The 14,056-nt window shown below is 36.1% G+C and overlaps 1 long non-coding RNA gene across 9 annotated transcripts in view; it reads right to left on the bottom strand.

Annotated features, from left to right (window-relative positions):
* LOC146754145 (uncharacterized) overlaps positions 1-14,056 on the bottom strand; it is a 51,541-nt gene that overhangs the window by 30,956 nt on the left and 6,529 nt on the right. For 6 of the 9 annotated variants that reach the window (XR_014939842.1, XR_014939840.1, XR_014939838.1 and 3 more), the window contains exon 2: positions 1,873-1,949. The exons of the other annotated variants lie outside the window; for them this stretch is intronic. This is a non-coding gene — a long non-coding RNA (uncharacterized LOC146754145). The remainder of the gene's footprint in view (positions 1-1,872; positions 1,950-14,056) is intronic. 9 annotated transcript variants of the gene reach the window in all.

The following is a 14,056-nucleotide window of genomic DNA, read 5'->3' as shown; positions in this document are numbered from 1 at the left end:
TCCAGGACCTCTGTGAGCTGCAGGGCGCAGAGATACATGGAAGACTTGGTAGAGTGATGCAAAGTCCTGAGCACCATGCCAAGCTCTACTAGAGCTAGCAGCAGAAACCACTGAGTGCTGAGAGGTACATCCATGCTCCACCCCACTCTGAGTCTGGGACAATTTACATAGGCATCCCTTCCCATTATGAAGGCTGGTGATAATGGTTTTCATTCAAAGGACAAAACACGATGCATTTTGTTTGTAGACATTGAGAAATAGTCTGGGTTGGGTTTTTTTGTTGTTTTTGTTTTTGGTTTTTTCCATGGTAGAGGAGTCCAGGCATCACTGGAGAAAACTGGCAAGAATTAACCAATTGCCCTTCAGTCTGGGGAAACTGAAACTCGTATCTCTCACCTCTAGCTACCTCTGTCTCTCCCTGTCCATTTCTGCTGCATTCAGTAGCCACTGGCTCATCATTTACCAGTCTAGGGGCTTATGTTTTCTTTCCCACTCTGCTCAATGGCACATTCCCAGTGGGAATCTTGGAAACAGCCCTACAATGCATTTTAAATCGCAGCTTGGTTTAAGCCAAACTGCAGAGCTGCCCTGAGAGGGAATTTCTGTGGTCACCACATCAGAACTGGAGCACTTCAGGCAGGGCCAAGTGGGACAGGGAGGGGGTGTGTGAGTTCAGGTCCCACTGCTGTTGTGAATCCTCTGATTGGAGGCAGACTGGGCTTGGTATTTTTATAAAGCAATTCACGCCCACCAAAGTCATGGACTTTTAAATCCTTAACTGAGTATAGTCCTAAATTCACAGGCCTTCTGGCAATAGAATCATGGGTAAATGATGGATTGACTTCATCAAAAGATAATATATCTTTCTCAACAGCATTAATAGTTTTAAAAATTCAACCCAATTCAACCCTAGACCATATAATCAAACTGAATTTTTAATTAATTATGAACAGATTGAGTTAAAACATCCCATTAAGAGAAAATGCAACACAGTCTCCTTGCCTATCATATAGAATTCTCCTCTACTAAGATATATATATATATATATAAGCAATAAAATAACAATATTCACCAGTTCATCTTGTGGCAGACTGCAGTACATTTTTTCAGCAAGCCCTATATTCTGTCTTCTGCCTTTCAATGGACAAAATGACAGGACAGCAAAATGTCAACACAGATTAGTGCCTCTTTTTTTCTGACTCTTCATCTACAGATTGCTGAGCAAATTAAAGAACAGATGAAAGGTTGTGAGCTTGCAGGGGGACAACAGTTTGGTCTTTGTTATTTCATTCAGATGTTGACTTCCACAAATCTAGTAATATTTGCATTTGTAATAAAATACTCTATAGAATATGGCTTACTGTAAGTGAGAGGTTCAAATAGAAACAGATAATGGAAATATATAATATAGAGAGTGCACTGTTCTTAATGCAGAGCTTAATTGGTGAGGGGGAGAGCAACATGATCAATGACTACTAATTGTCCACATCAAAAAATAAAAAGCTTCAGAATAATAATTTTCTTTCATGGCCATAGACAAGTGAGATGTCTAAAGATATCTACCAGGTCTGGGCATGATTTCAGTGCTGATTAAAGAGGGAGTTGCGCAGCTTTTCCACCATAATACAATGATATATTAAACTACATAGTTGTACCAAAGGGGAATTTAGTCCTATTAGATTTCTTCCCTCTATTCCATAAATCTCTTACTGCTATCAGCAGATTTACTTAGCACATATGTCAGTGATTTATTAAAGGTAATGAGTGATGAAATGGCTTGATTTGCAGCCAATGTACATTACTGATATTATTAATGTTCTCACAGCCTGGCCTGTGTTGGAGGAGTACTGTGTAAACCAAAGATGAACTCACCAGGCCTGCTCAGGTCCTGTTGCTCACAAGAGTTTTCCTCGGAAAGGTCTTCCAATCTTGTTTTGCAGCTTTCAAGTCTGTGTACACGTGAATGTGAATAGGTAATTACACTGACCTTGCCAGAGCTGCTTCTATCTTTTTTTCCTTTCCAGCATTATATCACATAATGAAAGGCAATAGTGACCAGATTTTCAATTACCACTTACCTTATATGCCTGCTTACAAGAAATTAAAACCATCATGGTGGGAAATGAGCAGAAGAATGGATTTGGTATCTTCTGCTGGTAAAGCAGCCTATTCTATGGTCTGATATATGTTTTTTCACACTAAAGGCCTAATTTATTAACTTGCCTGAGCTTGAGACAGAGAAATAAGTTAATTGCAAATTTATATTTAACTAAGAGCTTTCAAGTGTCATCCCAAAATCTTTATATTAATGACTTGAATATAAAGCCTGCTCTTGTTAAGGTGAGAGCAAAAGCAAAAAGGTGATCAGTATCAGCCAGCATGGACTTCCCAGTGACAAACCATGTCTGAGTAACCTGAATGCCATCAGTAACCTGATAGGCACAAGTTATTTTTCATTCTGTGGATAAAAGAAAAGTGGATGTCAGTTATCTGTAGTTTTAAAAGGCTTTTGACAGGCTTTTCAATAATATCCTTGTAATCAGACAGGGAAGATATAGTTTGGTTCATTGGAATACAGGATATGCTGAAAACTGAACCATGAAACTCAACAAGTATTTAACAAGTAGCTTCAATGGTTTAAAGTTTAACTGGTGACTCAACATTTTTGAGTGGGTTACTTAGAAGTTAGAATAGTTGTAATACCATTTAAGATTTCTATAAAGCGCTTGGGCCTCAAGACAGGACACACCCTGTCAAGGATATAGAGGACACCAAAGTTCATGGCTTGGTCAATGCAGAGGACAGATCTGCCCTTCAGAGCAATCGCAAATGCTACAGAAAGGAATAGATAGATAAGAAATTCATGATGTCATTCAAGAGCAAGTTCCAAGTCTTACACTTAGGGATAGACCAGCCCCAGGTAACAAATGCAGTCTAGGAGACATCTGACTGCAAAGCAGCTTTACCAAGGAAGATCTAGTTGAATCCTGACAGACAACAAGTTGAATATGCACTTGTTGTAATGAAGGTCAGCTGCATACTTTGCTTTATCATCAGGGATCCAGCCAGCAGATAAAGAGAAAGGATTTTTCTTCCTTGTGGGACATTGTTAAGGTCACACCTGGTGTACTCCGTCCAGTTCTGTTTTCTCCAGTAGATACTGATAGGAACAAATGACAGAAAGTTCAGCAAAGGGCTTCTAGGATAATTAGTCCGGAGCACTTTTAGGGAGATGCTGAAGGAAATCAGGTTGCTTAGTTTACATTCCTTCTCTACAGAAGATTAAGGGAGGATCTCATTGCTGCCTTCAGCTATATAAAAGAAAGTTCTTAAAGAAAAGAGAAGCCATATTTGTCTCAAAAGTATACAGCAATAAGACAAAAGTCATAACACTTACAACATGCATCTGGGAAAATGCCAGCAAAATATAAGGAGAGAAAGAAACATGGTTAATGTTCCCTTTCTAGGGAGCCTATGGGCTTTTAACACCCAGATGTATGCAAAACTTTATAGGAGATAGCCCTGGGCAGTTTGATCTGACTTTGAAGACAGATTGTAGAAGCATGTTGCACCAAACAGCCTCCAGAGGTCCCTTCCAACCTAAATTATTTTATGACACTCTGACTGTAAGCAAAAAGAATCTTTCCTTTTTTCTCCCTCAAAATTGGGCAAGTGTCATAAAAATCTAATTTAAAAGAAGAAAGAGAAAAAGAAAAAGTTTAAAATAGAAGTTCTCAGTGAAATTCTGTTCTTGTACATATTTGCATTCAGAATAGGCAACATAGTGAAATGTTTTTGCAAATAGCAACCACTCTAATCAAGAGTATGATGACAATGGCTGTGCTCAGAATGGTACTCACTGGGTAGTGTCCCAATCATATTCATAACTCAGAAGCCCTCTTGGTATAGGCAACAACAGGCTTTTTTTTTTTTTTTTTTTCCCACTAGTCAAGCAGTATTTATGCTCTGCTGCTATATTCTAATGAAACTTTCAGAAAAATTATTGCATATGCTTTTGTTCATAATGTAGTAAATCATGAAAATTTTGCCTGTCTGGATAACTGACAGCACAGATGGCAAAATGCTTTTAAAAAAAAAAAAAAGAGAGAGAGAGAGAGAATGTAGTGAAATTGGACTGATAGAATATCATTGAATCAAACGTAGGCCTGAAATTCCTAAGCATTGCCTGAGGGTCTTCAACCCCACTTATTCCACTGACTAGAAATATTTCCTAACCAAATGTTATTCATTTTTCTGAAACATGTGCAAAGAACGTCCTGAAACATGAGGCTGTGAAAGTCTGAAAAAAAAAAGAAGAAGAAGAAGAATTTTTAAAAAATAAATTAAAAAATTGATATAAAAGTGGTGACTGTAAGAAGGAATGTGCACCTGTCTACATATGAAAGGATGATACTTTCTCTTTAGCAGAGCATTCATTCAAGAACAGAAGAGCTGAATTTTGAACACAGTGAGGCATAAGCGTAATAATCTCAGATGTTTTTGTCATCTGTACAGTTCTGTTGATGTCCAAATGCCTTCTAGATAAACCCAATCAAAGCCTCAAAGAGAACTGCTTCACTTTGAGAAGCCAGCTAAGTGAATGTTAATTAAATTCCATATACTTAATGTTGCAGATGGAAAGGCAGGCTTAGAATGAACAGACTTAAAATTCTAATCACCTGGAGAATGTTAAGATTCAAACTAAGTTAACGTAGTTTAAAATGTTTTACTTTAGATGGCAATTCAATGAAGGATTTCCAGGACACAGTGCTGTATGTAGGTATCTAATTCTGCTTTAGTTCTGTTTTGGAAATCTCTGTCTTCTTTGACACTGTATACTTCTAATATCCAAGTTAATTTAGACATAGAAAATGAATGGGGAAAGTTCTTAATAAGTATCATTTTAATTCCTTGGAAAAATAAATATATAATGTTAACATAGGAAATCCGTTGAATAACTTATTTGGGAATTTAAAGGAAAATGCACATACAAAAGAGCTGGGTATTTTGCATAGGCAGAAAACACAAAGCCTTGTTCAACCAAATGCCTTTGAAAAAGCAACAGGCTGGTATCACTTCCAGATGAGAAGCAGAATACAGAGCCTTGTTAGGGTATAACCATGTTTCAAGTTCCATTCACAGTTCAAGTCACAGTGATTGTGGATTAATCTGATTACCTAAAAGACTGTAATAACTGTTCTTAAACAGACATTTACGTGTCTGTTAACATAATCATAATTGGCTCTTTGTTCACTGATTATGAAATCATCCCAAACTAAGCTATGAAAATCATTTATGTAACTACTGCTATCTACAAGATATGTGAAATTCCTGAACTCAACATGGAGTACAGAAGGACCTTGCATCATTTCCTTTTTCATCTTTTCATGTTTGTATGTTTCTCATACTAATTAAGCGAAATTTCTATACCTTATTTATGGCAAAGTTGATAACATGATAGATCTTTTACAGTTTAGGTGGTCAGCATGGTGCCCTATGATGTCATTTAGTCAAGAACTGCAGTAAGCAGGACTTAAAGCACCACAGATTTTTAGTGGGTATTAGAAAAAAATTATGATTGCTTCTAATTGTCTGTAATATTTAGGTAGCTCCTAAACACAGTTTAGCCCATTCTTCTGATATTACTGCTTAAGAATCACATGTACCCAAGCTCAACCAAGAAACTCAGACTCCTTGGCCCTATCAGACATGACTTAATGGCCATGAACCACAACAAATTTTGCCATCTGTATACACAAGAGTAGAGATACTTCTAGTGTTGCTGACAGTAAAATTCAGCAAACCTCACACACTGCCAGAGGCTGCAGGGGGGCTGAAGGACAGCCCACAGTCAGAGAAACCCAGCAGTGTTTGCCTCAGCACATCTCATGGGATCATCTGTTACTACTGCAAAAGTCCTCAGTCCTCAGCAGCATCTGTGCCAGACCTACCATTGATCTTGTGTTGTGAACCTGGTGTGAATGCCAAAGCCAAATTGTTCACCAACTCCTTGTGACTCAGAAGTGATACTCCTCTAAGCCAAGGTGCACAGCCAGCACAGTAGGACAGCCACCAGGGAACTGCTGATTTGTGCCACCTCCAACTTCCGTCATCCACAGCCACTACTTCAGCACAATTATTCCTCCCCAGATATCCTAAGCAGCCTTAGAACAAAGACAAGAAGGAACAATTTGCAGTTCTACAGTCTGTTCCTTATTTCAATACTTCTCTTTCCTGTCATGATTTAGAGACACCAAGAAATGAAGTTAAATGGAGCATCACTTGGATAAAAGAGGGTAAACTGAACTCATTCTGAGCTTAGAATATTTCATGGGTGTTATGGACGTTTTTTGTTGGTTTTTATTTTTTTTTTTAATAGATGTAAAATCTGGTCATATCAGCAATGATTTAATCACATTGTATTTGCAAGTGAATCTTGGAAATGTTCATTTAAGTTCAAAATGCCTAAGTTTAGTCTTTATGTGTTATAGTTTACATATTCTTGAGGATTCCATTTGTCCAGTTCCAGGTAAGTCCAGAAGTCCTTCTTAATATTTGCTCCAGTATGAAGTAGGGATTAGGGCTGATTGCATCCTTCCAGGAGGACTCAGAGTGTCCTCTCCTCATTCTCATTCAACACCTGGCACTGTCCTCCCCTCCACAGATATTTTCTGTAACAATGTCTTGAAACCACTCTGTTTTCAAACCCAGCCTGGCTAAGCATGGCCATTGTACTCATAATTTACCTGGGTTTATGACAGAGTTGATATTACTTGTTGGCTCCATGCTGTGACAGTCATGAAAGTTAATACATTCTTCAGTCACTGTTGAAAACTGAGATTTCAGTGGCTACTACTCACCTCAGCTCTACACAAAAGGAAATTATATCTTCCTGTTCTGAATAATGGGCAAAATCAAATACTTTGTGTGGTTTGAGTGGGTACGACACCTATAATATATTTGTTGAAAAAGAATCACGGAAAACCAACCTTACAGACCCCATCCTCAGGCTAGACCCAGAAAGACTTTGCAATCCACCAAATATGCTAATTTTTAATAAATATGTTCATATAGAATGAAGATTTATGAAGATCTATGAAGATCTATTTTAAAGTATTGCTGGAAAGAAAGAAAGAAAGAAAGAAAGAAAGAAAGAAAGAAAGAAAGAAAGAAAGAAAGAAAGAAAGAAAGAAAGAAAGAAAGAAAGAAAGAAAGAAAGAAAGAAAGAAAGAAAGAAAGAAAGAAAGAAAGAAAGAAAGAAAGAAAGAAAGAAAGAAAGAAAGAAAGAAAGAAAGAAAGAAAGAAAGAAAGAAAGAAAGAAAAGAAAAGAAAATTAAAGAAAGAAAATAAAAAAGAAATCTCATCATTATGACTAATCACAGAAATGCATGCTAAGGAGACTACTGATTTCAAAGAGAGACACTAATGCTTAAAGTAGCCGGCAATGCTATGTGGTTAGAAAGAATAGCTGAGGTTTGATTCCCTCTATTTCTTTGAACTAAAGGATGAAGATGATATAAATTTGAAGTTCTGGTTCTCAGAAAAAAGCTTCTGAGGCCATAAGCTGTAGCTGTGATCACACTGAAATACTTGTGTACTAGTCACCAAGGTCAGAAGGACAACAGAGTTCAAAGAGAGACCATGACTGATACACAAAATAGAAACTCCAACAATTCTAGTGAGATTTATTAAAAATAAAATAAAATAAAATAAAATAAAATAAAATAAAATAAAATAAAATAAAATAAAATAAAATAAAATAAAATAAAATAAAATAAAATAAAATAAAATAAAATAAAATAAAATAAAAAATTGTGAAATTGCACAAATGACTTTAGTCCCCATACTTGGGAGCTAAAGGGTAAAAGGCACCTCTGATTAGAAAGGTTAGGAAGAAATTTCTGCAGTGGTAGGGAATCACACTTCTCAAGCATCTGAAAACAGATATGTGTAGAGGCAGAGATAATAAATTAACAGGATCTCAGAACAGGCTGGGCGTAGATATCCTTTGTCCCCAGTTTGAAAACAAAGCGGGCATCCACCAGCAGAGTACAAAAGAATGATGATATGAGACCAGCCAAGGGCTTACTTTGCTTCGTGCTTCTTCAGCTAGAGGCCAACAGGACAGTCTTTAATAAAGGAACAATGCAGCTCATAACTCTTATCAGACCTTAGGGGTCATCTAGTCCAGCTCCCCTGATATGGACAGGAATAACAACAGCTAGTTCAGGTTACTCAGAGCCCCATCCAAGACTGACCTTGAGTGTCTTCAGGGATGGGGCATCTACCAACTCTCTGGACAATGTTCACCGCTTGCTCATGTTTTGGTATAGTGCCTCACTATATTTATATGATATTTATATGATGACACTCTGACTTGGGACCCCCTAAGCACCACCATACACAGAAAATACCACAGATCTCTGCTGCAGCCAAGGGCTACAAGATCACAGTTGAATCCATATGTATAGCCACTGTGCTCCAGTGCCTGAAAGAAATAACAAGCATAAAAAAATGACACGCTGCCAAACTAAAACTTTTTGACACTATGAAGAGCATTCAAACTGGTGGCACATTTTAGCAGAAAGCTTTCTTCTTAGCAGGAAAGTCTGAGCAGAAACGCCTAGTTCTGAGCACATTTTGGTGACTAAGTTAGCATGGTTAATGGCTTCTGATCTATTAGAAAGAGTAAGCACTTTAGCAGTGCTAGAGAAAGGCATAAAATAAGCTTCTTCTCATAACACTGTCACTATACTTGAACAGTATTATCCCTATGTGGGAAAAGTTGATGGTAAAAGCATTCAGATTCTGGCCAAATAATTTAATGGAAATTATGAATTATGTTTGTGCTACTCAGATATGTCTACCCTTTCCTTTAAGCTGAAAAAGGATTCCAAGTTTCTAATTTTTTTTGTCATTAATTTAAAGTCCTGTCTTAAGATGCTGTAATACTTAAAACTGATATTTTGTAAGGATAATCACTGAGATTTTGCTGGTTACTTTGTCATGGAAGTCCCTACAAAACTTGATGACATGTACTTAGTTTTTATTTTATTTTTACTGAATTACAAAGTTCTGCCAATGCCAAGTTTTGCAGAGGTGTCACTGGTTCACTACAGTTTTCAGCAGCATCCAAATCTCATTTTCATTGAAAAAGAAAAAGGAATTGAGAAAACAGATCTTTTCCATTTAAAAAGGGGCGTTTCTGTACAGTTCCTTTCCAAGATGCCTGGATAGCCTCTTTTTAAATTCTAACACAGAATGAAAACAAATTTTGAAACGGCAACATTTTGTTATGTACTGGAACTGCCACACACTGGCCAACTCCACTTTTTTATTGAATCCTTGTGTTCCATCTAATGAACACTTTGTACTGTATGTTCCCAAGCCTGAGATGACAGAAAATCTGACTACTATTTTGAATATATATATATATTTCTTTACTGGCTGTTTCCATAGGTGGAAGAAATCCTTATGAAAACTGGATAAAAAAACACAGATTTGAATTAAATAAATAAATAAAAAGAGTGAGAGAGAGAGAGAGATAAAGAAACACAAAATTCCAGAAGAAAATGGAAAAGGAAAATGTTTCAGCAATAATACTATTTAACTGCATTTGATTCCTGTATTGTTCCTTATGTTTTTGTGCAAATATTTAAAAACATATATAGATGATATGATTAGACATAAAACAAGTTTTTTTTTAAAACTCCCTTAATTCTTCTAGGAACTCTGAGAAAATAAATTTTAAAATCTAATTTTAAATAGGACTTTTTGTAACACACAAATAAGCTGCCCATACGAATTGCCAGATTGTATCTCACCATTTGGGGTTTTGGTTTACAGCACTGTAGTTTGGGGACAGTTTAATAAACAAGGATTGGGTAATCCTAATTACGTCTGTATGGTATTTATGAAGTCAGTAGTTCTACTTGTATAATGTTTGGCCTAATTATACAAATTTCATTTTCCCAAAGTATTACATTCATTTATATAACCACACCATTCATTTCCTGTTTCTGTATTCACTGCAGAAATAATGAAGCTCTTGAGACTTCATGCATTGGACTTTTTTTTGTGGTTACCAAGTAAGGTACATAGATTTTCCTTATCTACACTTGTATAAAATTATAACTTACTTACATACCTGTATTACAATTTCTTGGAGATGTAACACAGTCACATTTTACCATATCAGCAAGAAAAGTGTAAATTTCTTTTCTTATTAACTTTATTTAGACACTGAGGTAAGCATGACTTCTGTAGAATCAAGGATGGTAGACGATTTTAACAAGGATTAAGCAGAACACCTATAGAAAGAGCACTGTAGCAATTTTTAACAGCTTTATATATAGACACAACATAAATGTAAGAAAAGATAGTGTTTAAGAAGGCATTTTAAAATTCAACAGCTCACTTTCTATACAGAGTATTAACTTGACTTATTCTGACAAACTGGAACTTTACTATTCCAGAATACTGTAATTTTTTATGGAAATTATGTAAAGCTAAATGCTTTAGAAGACGTATTGAATAAAATGTGCATTTGTTGTGTTTTTATCCCACTTCCAGTATGCAGAATTTCTGTAAGAAGAACAATGTAACTCCACTTAATTTATTTTTTTTTTTTATTTTCACACTTAGTCAAACAATCTATTCTCATACTTCCCAAATAAGAGAACATGCTTTATCAAAACATATTTGTCATCCAGGAAGCAGAAATGCTGGACTTATTTGAATAAACACAGGTCTCTCATTTCCCTAATTATTAACTAATATTGTGTTCCCTCCATCGTTAAAAGTTAATTTCTGAAATCATAATTAAATGAGCAATAAATATAATGTTTTGTACTTTATAAAGGAAATAACTAGGCAATTTCCTACACTTGATGCCATTCTGGTCTACAAACTTCATATGATCTCATGCTTCCTGATGCTGGCATCAAACCATTCTTTACAGCAGTGGTTGTGAACAAAGGGTGAAACTCTGTATGCTAGAGAGTGTTTGAGAGCAGAACTTTTGTTGACTAATGTCACAGTCAAAAATCATTCAAACTGTCTTAAAAATATTTTCTCTCTGAAAAAGAGGGGGACACTCACAGAGACAAGTTCCTTCTGACACTGAAGAATCACCCAAACCAAGAATATCTCACACTGAAAACAAACTGTTACTGAGAAGCCTTTTGTACTTTAATTTGTTGATGAACACTGGTAAGCATGATGACAGCTGTTCTTCCTCCTTATATGAGCTGTCCTATAAGCTGAAATGTAAAAAAATAAAAATAAAAATAAAAATAAAAAAATAAAAATAAAACAAAAAACATTGTATGTAAACAGTACTTGGACATCATTAAGCAACTATTGCAGATAGCTTCTATTCCAGTGATAGTGAGGAAGTGCATTGGTGCACAAAATATAAAATGGTGAGTTTTTTGGTTGTATTATTATATGAAGAGTTAAAATACATGAGCACTACTGCTGAACAGATTTCACTTTTTATTTCCTTTGTATGTTTTTCTGGGGAAAAAAAAAAAAAAAAAAAAAAAAAAAAGAGCCAAGGCAGATCTTCTTAAACTTATTTTAAAGACATTATAGACTTAGAAAACATGGAGATTTTCAACATGTATTACCATCTATTTCTCAAACTGAAGAGTAGTAGAGGGTATTCTGAGAGACTTTGGGGGACTGTAATGTTGACACTGAATGGTTTGGACCATCAGTGAATGACTACATCTGTGCAGTTTCCATAGGAAACACTGTAAGTACCAGTTGATAACTCAGTTTCAGATTCTACTTCAGAAAATGTATAGTCTACACATGGCTGTACTATTTTAAGATATTTCCATGTTTTCATGTGAGTAAATTAAAAGCTTTTTAATCTTACAATGAGCAACAATGGAGAATAAAACAAGGTAAATAATATAGTGAGATATAAGTAGTTATATTTCATAAATAAGGGGCCATGTATCTTAAGTGAAATGTGATGGAGCTGCCACACATCCAATTTGCCTCCACCACTATTACAGATGGTACTGAAGGTCTAGTGGGAAAACTCTAGCCTGTTTCCTACAAGTCATGCTTATATTCTCAGAACTTTCATTATCCAGAACACCACCAGCAGCTGGATTGTCATGTCAGCTTTCAGAGTTCAAAGCTACTCCTGGGATATCTGTAGAAAGGTTAAGTAATGCACTTGAGCCAGGCACATCATACAGTTGTGCAGTTTAGGAGTTCAGAGAGCAAGTAATGGAAGATAATGGTGTAACTGAAACCTCTTCTCTACATGACCAACCTTGTCATCAAATCAGCCCATGAAAAATAGTAATAGGACACCTAGTGCTACTAAGAACTGTGCTTTGAGATTTTATTTTTCCCAAAGTACTGACATAGATGAAAAGAAGAAATTGATACATTCTTGGAAGGACCAAATTACAAACAAAACAAAAAAACTGGGTGCTCAGGAAGTCTCTGTATAATGCCAGTGTATAGCTCATTCAGCCAGACCTTCAGTTAGTCATTGTCAGCTGTTCCTCTACATGTTGCGCATGAAGAAATGAAATATCCTAACAAAGAACAGGTACATCTATTCCACTTCAAATTAAACATGGTTTTCACAAAATTAGCTTGTGTTTCTATACATTTGTAGTAGAGATGCAACCAGAATTGCCAAGGACCTATGAGTTTAATCTGCAAAGATCTGTTGGGATGGAAAGGGTGTTGCTTGGATATCCTCTGTAGCCAACCGAAAGAGACACTTCCAGCCCATGAGTCACTTGACCTATTTCAGATTGCCTATTTTTGTATGAAATTAATTGTTCCCAGGAAGTGCCTGGTTTCCCTCTGAGTAAAGAGTTTGAACAATAGCTTCAGAGGTTTTCTTCCATCTTTTCTAAGTCCAGGGTAGGAAAAATGAACCCTACCTTCTGAATCTTTCCAGCATTTGCTGAATTCTTTTGAAAAAGGTAAGACTTCGGTGTCAAAGAGACATGACAGGAAGATGAAAAGGATGAATTTTAAGAATTGCTCTGACCATTGAGAAATATATTTTATTTCCATTTATAGTATATCATCAAAGGTAGCCTTCTGTTCTGAACAGAAAGCAAATGTCTCTCATGAATGAAAGGGAAACTGAATCTGCCAGAACCATGCCAGAAACTGAAAGCCAATAAATGCAGGTTACTGGAAGATGCTGGTGTATGCCCCTAGGAACAAAACAACTACTGCAGTTGCCCTATTGCCACACATCTGAACTTATATATTTCATTTGTCTGTATTCTTTTCTATCTGTAGGCTCACGTTTCATGACTTCTTTGGAAATGAGCATACAGCACCATGATCTGTCAGCATTGTCTCAAAGCTCAAGCTCTGCAAATGCAACTGTACAGTAACCAGATTTCATAAAGCACTGAGTCATTTGGCTTAAAGTTCTGGTCTCTGCTGGCAGAAAATATCATGGCACCTCAAAGCTTTTCTTTAGTTTTTTTGTGACCTGTCTTGAGAAATCTGCTGAGATTTTCAAAGTTGCTAAACAGTATAAAACCACATCATTTTCATATAGTTTCAGGTTTCGTTGATATCCTTCCAGGTACTCCCTGATTAAGATGCAGGCAAGCATTACACGTCCTTGATTTCCCATACAGCTGATTCATTATTCTGCCTCCTGCAGTGAACTCCTGATTTCTTAATGTATTTTCCTGTCATATTCTGCTTATGGCTGTTACATTGGTTCAGAGATGTCTGCTATTAACACAAGAAGTACTGAAATTTTCATTCCAGTTCTTAGGTTAACTGGAAATGTCTTTAGGAATAGTCAGCATATCACATGTGCACTTAATATTTTCTTCTGTCCACAGACATATACATACTTGTAGGTTGCTCCAAAAGAAATGCTTCCTATTTATTCCCATGGAAAGAAACAGAAAAAAACCACAATAACACTACTTGACACAGCAAATTCTCACTACAAAATGTGTAAGCTCATCACCATTAGCTAAGCATTTTTGCCAGTGATGAACAATTCACTGAAACGTCTTTGCTTCATATGCACTTTCGTGTC

Source organism: Coturnix japonica, chromosome Z (genome assembly GCF_054131305.1).
Source record: "Coturnix japonica strain WE chromosome Z, WE-NBRP24, whole genome shotgun sequence".
Taxonomy (NCBI): domain Eukaryota; kingdom Metazoa; phylum Chordata; class Aves; order Galliformes; family Phasianidae; genus Coturnix; species Coturnix japonica.
The sequence above is the reverse complement of the archived record's forward strand: the minus strand, read 5'-3'. Positions and strand labels throughout refer to the sequence as shown.